Genomic DNA, 8,326 nt, shown 5'->3' with positions numbered 1-8,326 from the left:
GAAATATATGAAGGATGTTAATCATTTTTATTGTGGAGGATGTTAATCATTGATATTATCATATTCATTATTTTAATTTTAGAGAAATATATGAAACAGTTTTATTAAAGTTTCAGTAAGTAGTATATGAAACAATTTCATAACCATATATGAAACAACTTCATCAAAAAAAAAAGTATTATATGAAACAATTTCACAAGATTAAACAATTTCATGAAAAAATTTCATAAGATTACCACAGATGAGAGTAGTTTTTACGGTTTTTACAAATTGAAGTGATTTTCATTTGATCGCACCTCTATATATCTATATGTATATGTGTGTGTGTGTATATATATATATATATAAGGAATTTTATATTGTTTTTCTTATTTTCTAAATTTTAAAGGTTTTGAAAAATCTGTTAGAATTAAAAAAAAATTCCTTAAAATCTTCATTCTCTTTTTTGAAAAATATGTTGGAGATGATTTTATTTGCACGTCATACGCTTTTTTCTTAACTATTAAACAAATACAAATAAATCATATTTACGTGTTTATTAAACTAATTCGGTTTATCTTAAAAAAAACAAAAGTTTGGGTCGAAAACGAGTTTTCATATGCTTACATGATATTTTCTCTAAATAATATCAAGATATTTTCTAGATACTACGAAATTATTGAAGTATATTTATATTATTATTATCAACGTTGTAAATATACCATGTTGTCTGTTCATAGTATCAGTTATATAATAAACTACTGAAGATGTATTTATCCTCTTGTATGGACTCGAGATTTTTGATTTTTTTTCCTTCTATATTAAGTCATTAAGATACAGTGTTTGTTTTTTGTTTCGAATTAATGGTTTGAACGGTAGAATTGACGATTGTATCCTTCTAAACAGTTACTTTCAACACATAATATTTTACGCACTTAATATGTCCCTCTTTATTTTCCGAATCGAAGGACATCAACTAAAAGGCACTAACAGTTAAAGAAGTAAAAAACCAAAACTAAAATCAGTATTATTGAGATTAATTTGTTTTTGCATAATGCAATTGTTTCGAACTGATAGTCAAGAAATTAGGGTTTAAAATAAATGGATATGGAGGAGAGTAGTATTGATTAGAAATTGTATTGTAGTGGATTACAATTAGTTCTACTGAATGCTTAAAAGGTCATTGGGATAGCCGACCGAGTTAATTTTTTTTATTAACCTGAATATTCACCCCCGGTATGCGAGTCGACTAATCTCAGGACGACCACCTGTTTTACAGATAGCAATAGACCGAGTTAAGCAATAGACCGATCAAAGTTTGTTAAGTCAAAAATCAAACATCCCTTGATTTTGTAACACCCTAAATTTATGGTGTCAGTTATTATATGTTTACAACACGTGTCAATAGAAATACTGCCAACGAGTATATAAATTTATAGGGTCACATAGAAAGAATAAATTTGCCTTTATTTTCATAAACCCAAATTAAATAATGTTGATTGTTAAAATAATTATTCTTGGAGGGTAATTATAAAATATATGTTAAAATATAGTTATAATAATCACAGGATGTTATATGTAAATGTATATAATTATACTAGAAGAATACTCGCACAATGCAGTGAGACACATCTCGATTTTAATGTTCTATTTTATTATTTGTCTCTGTCGATATTATAATACGATTTTATGTGTTTTTAAGAAAACAATAATGATTTTATTTTTGAATAAAATATAAACTTTAAAGTATCATAAAAATTTGAAAAAAAAAATACATCAATGTTAATATCAAATCAACTATTTAAAAGTTCTCATTTTTTATATAATTTCCTTAATTTTTTTTAATTATAATTTAATTTAAGTTTAATAACGAAATAATTTATTTTTGATTTAATAATATAATATTTTATAAAGATAATAATTAAGTATTCTGTTAGAACTCAATGATTATCTTAATTATATCTGAGATTTGTTATATTTAAAATGAGATGTTTATCTTGTATTTGATTATGTTTATCTGCGGTTAGTTACACGAATTCAGATATGGAGCTTTAATAAGTTGTACTTACGCACAATCTACTTGCAATCTTGAGTTTTAAGTAACATGCATTAATAAACAGTACTTTACGAATAAAATGTGGTTTTTAAGAGTTTTTGTCAAATGCTTTATAATATAGTAGAGATTAAAGTTTAAGATAATTATATAAATATTCCAGATAATTTCATAACTTTATTTGAATTACAGTCTATCCATTGCATATAAATAAGATGATCAACTAAAGATCAAGATGATTCAATCTTTTAGGTTTTAGTTACCAGAGAAAAACAGAAAAAAAAAAAAAAAAACATTTTCTTTCTTTTTGTTTAAACACATATTAAATCAGAGAGAGATATATCAAGAAATTAAAATAATCAGATAAAGGAATTGTGTTCTTGAGCCCAGGAACATATAAGAGCAAATGCAGTGAGATTGTGAAAATAATTCAGTATTCAAGGTATGAATTCTTAATCTGTTAACTCATTTAAGAATTAGTTTTAAACCTTAAAAAGATTACTGATTGTTTAACATCGATTTTATGGCCACTTTCGGTGCTAGAGTTCATCGAAGTGATGAAAAGAATTAAGTGTTTGTCTTGAAGTGAAACGAATGACAAAATTGGTAAAGTAATGACCTATAAATTGTTCAATCATCACATAATGATGATATCTAAGGGGAGAAACACTTTGTAATGATTTTATGTGAAAATGTTTAAGTTCAGTGAAAACTTTTGGCCAACAACGATCAGAACCGTGGCCAATTGTTAAACCATATGCCATTATCATCATGTGAGAGATTAAATGTATGTTCATGGAGGTTTCTCCCTGAACTCATGGAGACCAAAGAAGGGGTGAGGATAGTTGCTCGCATATGATTCTTCCTCAATCTAAGCAGAATTGAAAGTGAGCTTGGGTTTGCTAGTAAGCTTGCGCCTAACAAGCAAAGCCAGGCCAGGAACAAGGTAAATCGTGTCTAATGATAGGCGGGTTTACACCCACCCACAATCTAACCGCAAGTGTACAGTATTAACTCAAGTAATAAGTACGATAAGTACGAGTACTGAACTAAGAAAACTAGGTACTGAATATCACAGTGACTATAATTACTATTAACTAGATGATATAGTTTTGGTGATGAACTGAATAGTTAAGGAAACTAGGTACTGAATCTCAAATTACTTTTCTCAAAGACAAATCAAGATAAATATATTAGTTGGTAGCTGATCAAGCTGACAACAATATCGAGAAGAAATCATATGTTTCATTGGATTTAAAAACCTAACAAAAATACAACTTTTATGTGTTCATATGCTTAATAACCACAAATCATTCAACCAAACACATCTAACAGCTAGTTCATGTTGGGGGTGGTAGAAAACAAAACATTCAAGAAGAAATCCATAGATCTAAACATAGTTTCTCCATAACGAACCTAAAAGAATGTAAAAACTCCCCTATGTGTTTGGAAAGTCGCATGTGTCATTTGAAACTCGTGTAGCTTTATCAAACTCGCGTGGAACTCATTTTTCACACTGTTTGGCTTCCTTTTTCATACTTTCAGCTCAAGACTCGGTCTTTGACTTGCAAGCTCTTCCAACTTGACCCCCGCTCCGTATTTGTCCATTTTCTTTGTAATTGGCCTCTTAATGAAAATTTCTTCCATTTCTTTTGTAAGGTCGAATCTTGTACAACTTGTAATATATTGTCAAAATGAAGCTTCATTTTCTTGGAAACTGATCAAAACTATACAAAAAGTGTACTAGAATAATGCAAAGAATGGCGTTATCATCCAACTCAAGACCAAGTACGACATCAAAGGAGATCACGTCAAAGGTCGTGTACAACCCTTACAGGTTGTGCAGTTAGAGTAGTCTCAGTACAAGACTAGTATGGTTTTCATAAGTATGTGCATTGTTAGATCTATATTTCATGAAATTAAGTAAAAAGCCTCTTGCTCTAGTCAAGAGGACTTAGTCTAGAAAGCAGCCTGGAATAAGAGCTCGGATGTAGAGGTCGCCAAGACATAGAGATACTCGGACATAGAGGTATCCCTCGCATACAGAGCCCGTGCAAGGTAAAGGAAGATCAAGTCTTAGCGTCAAAAAGCTTAAGGACTTGATGCAGAGCAACAATTCTAGACACAGAGCCTCTGCATTATACATGCAGAGCCTCTGGGTCTCTTTTCCCCTTAGCTTGCTCACAAAGTTTCCACGACGCATATTACAAGTGTTCCAATCAGAGACTGATACGTGTGCAGAAACGGTTCCAACTTTCAAGGATCGTGAAGGCTAATGATTCTGGATGCATTGACATAGTTTAAATCCTAAATTATAGAAGATCTGTTTTGGAAATGGCATATAAAAGGATGTTTCCTCTAAGGAAACATACTCTCTGAGAATTGCCAAGTTTGAAGACGCTCCTGCTAGAAAGAATAGTTATACACTTGTGAGATTTAGATATTGTTGAGAGTTTTTCTTTACACACATTCAAGAATGTTCTTGGTGTTCCTGTAACTTTCTTCAATCAATCAATACAGCCGACTTGCTCAACACATCAATCTTATTTGTGTTTTGTTCATTTCTGTTAACCATCTAATATCATAGTTACGCTTTCGCTCATCTATTGACTTAAGCTGTGATTATTAGAACATTAGAGGATTCTGGATTCCTACATGCATGCTATGTGGTTACACTTGTTTTAAATTATTTTATCCTCGGTGACTGATTTTAAATGGCTTGTCCATCAAGTAGGAGCTCATCACAAGGTTGGGATGATTTTCTTATCAGTGTGCGCTGTGGCTCTTTGGCAACTTTGGAGGTGGCGAAATGAAATTCTCCATGCTGAGGACGGTTTGTCAATCAAGAAGAAAGGCAAAGACCTACTCCCTTGTGTTCAAAATCTTTCTAAATTATGGATGGGCGATAGGATCCGTAAGTTACATCTTAATTGGGATAATTGGTCTACCTCTCCTTATCTTATTTAGTCTCTTACTTTTGTCGAGCTTACCTCTGTCTTTTGTTTGGGGCAACTTGGTTTTATTTTCTTTGTTCTTGCTTGTATGTTGATGTCTTTGTATCTTCCGGGGTCTAGCTTCTTGCTGGATCTTGTCTTTTTAATATATTGGTTGGCTTGGTGAGGGTGATGGCCATGCCGAAGCTCTCCTCTTTGTCCTTCCTTTTTGCCTTTCAAAAAAAAATATTTTAGCATGCTTTCAGTAATTTAAAGTATAAATTATGTTATACATGAAAATTTATTTTTAGAAAGTGTACCAGAACATGAACTAGAACATTGATTTAGTTCTGGAAAGGAGAAGCAAGCTCTGAATACCCGTAATGACTTGTATATATTTGAGCATCACTATACCGAGTCAAGTTTTAATGTAATAAGTGTTCTCCACCATGCATATCGGTCATAGAGCTCTTGGTACAACATATATATATATATATATATATATATATTAGTTATAAGTAACCAATTTTTAAAAGTTATGTATATAATTTATTCAAAAACTATGTTGAACGGATTAAACTTTTAAAATGAAAAAATTCAATGGTTTTATTTGTTTAAAAAACGTTAAAAATTAATCATTTAAAATATGAAAGTTTAATTGCTTTTTTCTCACTTCTTCCCTCATAACTTGAAAAACAAAACTAGACATAATTTTGATTTTTTACGACGATAATTTGAAGATAAATCTTTTGGAACACAAACTTATTAAAAAAACGAAAGGAATATGATTATTTGTTTGATTTATTGAAATTAATTATATATGAATGAATATTTAGTTAGTTAATATGTGTGTACATATATATATATATATATATATATATAGAGAGAGAGAGAGAGAGAGAGAGAGAGAGAGAGAGAGAATTGTGATCATATGAGATCGGACTGTTTTCATGATACTCGTGAGACCACTTAAATAACCTCGAACCTTCACAGTAAAAACACTGTGAAGGTTTGTGAAGGTCATCATTCACAATGTTTTTGTTGTGAAGCTTCGTTGTTTTTCATACCTTCACAATGAAATGTTGTGAAGTTTTATATTTATGAGATGTTTGTTTACTTCTTAATAGTTCCATTAAGAGACAATCTATGAATCGTTAAGAGGTGAATTTTATTTGGCAAAAAAAAAAGTATGTCCCTTAATGGTTCTAAAACTCTTTTAATGATTTTGTATCATGTGCCTCTCTTAACCATTCAGCACCCAAATTTCGTTATAAATAATTATCAAATAATTATATATTTCATTTTTCACTATATCATGAGAGTCTATTAATTATTTTGACCACTTAACCATTCAGCAACTGTCAAACAACCCCTTATTAAAGTTCATATCTGATTTTCAGACTTTTCACTAAACCTCAAGGATTACTATTTTGTTATGGTAGGCATAAAATTGATTATGTGATCATTAAATTTGGGATGTTTTTATAAAAGTAGAAATTTTATTGAATTTATGTGTAAATAATGATGAAATAATATGTTTGAGAATTAATTTTGATGTAAAAAAATTGGGACCAAATTATAGAGAGGAAATGGTTTCATCATTTGAAGTATAACTTTGTACCTAGGGTGCAGAATACATCAGCAAAAGTACAATTTCACCCCTCAATTATATTATTCCCTTGAAAATTACATTTTTAGTCCATGTGGTTTATTTAATTTTTATATTTCACCCTTATAGTTTTGAAATTACTATTTTCATCTCTATGGTTTATTATTCATCATCTTTTTTATCTTTATGATTTATAATTTATTATTTTTTTTTTGTCTCTGTGGTTTAAAATTCATTTCTATTTAAATTCTTCATTAATAAAAGTAGTGTTTTGACCTTAAGAACGAAAATAGAAGTGAATTGCAAATCATAGGGATTAAAATTGAAATTTCAAAACCACGGGGATGAAATCTATAACTTTTAACAAACCATAGAGATGAAAAACGTAATTTACTCTAAGTATAAGATAAAAGAAAATTTTGTGTTTCTATTATTAACGGTATTGTTTGCAAACATAAGCTAATTTATTTTTTGAATACATGTTTGGACGACCATAAGTCAACTTATAAGCTAGCTTAATGAAACATTGGTTGGAGTACTATTTTAGGAGCTTATTGTTATTTTTTCTAATTATAATTAGGGGTGCTCAAAAACCCGATGAACCCGGTCAACCCAACCCGATTTAAAAAAAAAAAAACGAACCCGAGGTAACTCGAACGTTGATTGATTAGAAAATTAAGTAACCCGACTCTATTGGGTTGAAATCGATTTGGGCCCAATAATTACCGACCCAACCCGATCACACCGACTGAAAGTTGAAAGCATCAAAACACACGGGAGCCCTGTCTTGTTTAACCTAGCTGGCGCCCTACTTCAACTTCTCCATTTCTCCTTCCTAAACTCAAATCAAAGTATCAAACAGCCTCCTTGTCCTTGATTTACACAGCGAGCGAGAGGAGATTGACAGCCTTTGGAGGTTCGGCCTTTGGCGAGCGAGAGCGAGACCAGCCTTGCGAGTTGCGACAAAGATTTACCCAGGCACACAGTCGTCGATTGACACAGCCACACAGGCGTCGATTGACACAGGCGTGGCGAGTGGCGAGCGATTGACACAGGCACACAGCCGTCGATTGACACAGCCGTCGATTGATACAGGCATGGCGAGCGATTTACCCAGCCTTGCGACAAAGATAAGGTAACAGCCTTCCATTTACAGTTTTACACAACCTTTGATTTATATATACCTTCGATTTACACAGATTTCGATTTACACAGCCTTCGATTTACACTAATCTTACACTAATCTTGCGAGTTGCGACCCATCCTTGCGACAAAGATAAGGTAACAGCCTCGATTTATATATACCTTGTCAAACTCTAATATATATCTTCATCAGACTCGATTTATATATATCTTATAGCTTGAGAATCAGACTGCTAGGTTGTGTAAAACTGTATTTTGAGAACCAGACTGCTATGCAGCTACTGTGTTCATACTTCCCTTTGAATGTATTTTGTTCAAGAAAGCAAAAGCATCGGGTTCGAGGTTGGAAACGTCTAAAACTATTGTTGTTGATTGATGTATTATCATTTGGTACATTTTTATTGTAATATTTAAATATTTGATGAACTTGCATATTATTTTGAATGGTCGGTCGTATTTCAAAAGAAAGTTTCCATTATTTTTATGTGATTTTACATTGTTTAAACATAACCTGATCAACCCGAACGGGTTGGGTTGGGTTGGGTTGAACTTTTGTTTGGATTGGGTTGGGTTGAAAATTTTCAAACCGTCAACATTGGGTTGAGTAGT

The sequence above is a fragment of the Cynara cardunculus genome (genome assembly GCF_001531365.2).
Source record: "Cynara cardunculus var. scolymus isolate 2C chromosome LG 6, CcrdV1, whole genome shotgun sequence".
NCBI classification, from domain to species: domain Eukaryota; kingdom Viridiplantae; phylum Streptophyta; class Magnoliopsida; order Asterales; family Asteraceae; genus Cynara; species Cynara cardunculus.
The sequence above is the reverse complement of the archived record's forward strand: the minus strand, read 5'-3'. Positions refer to the sequence as shown.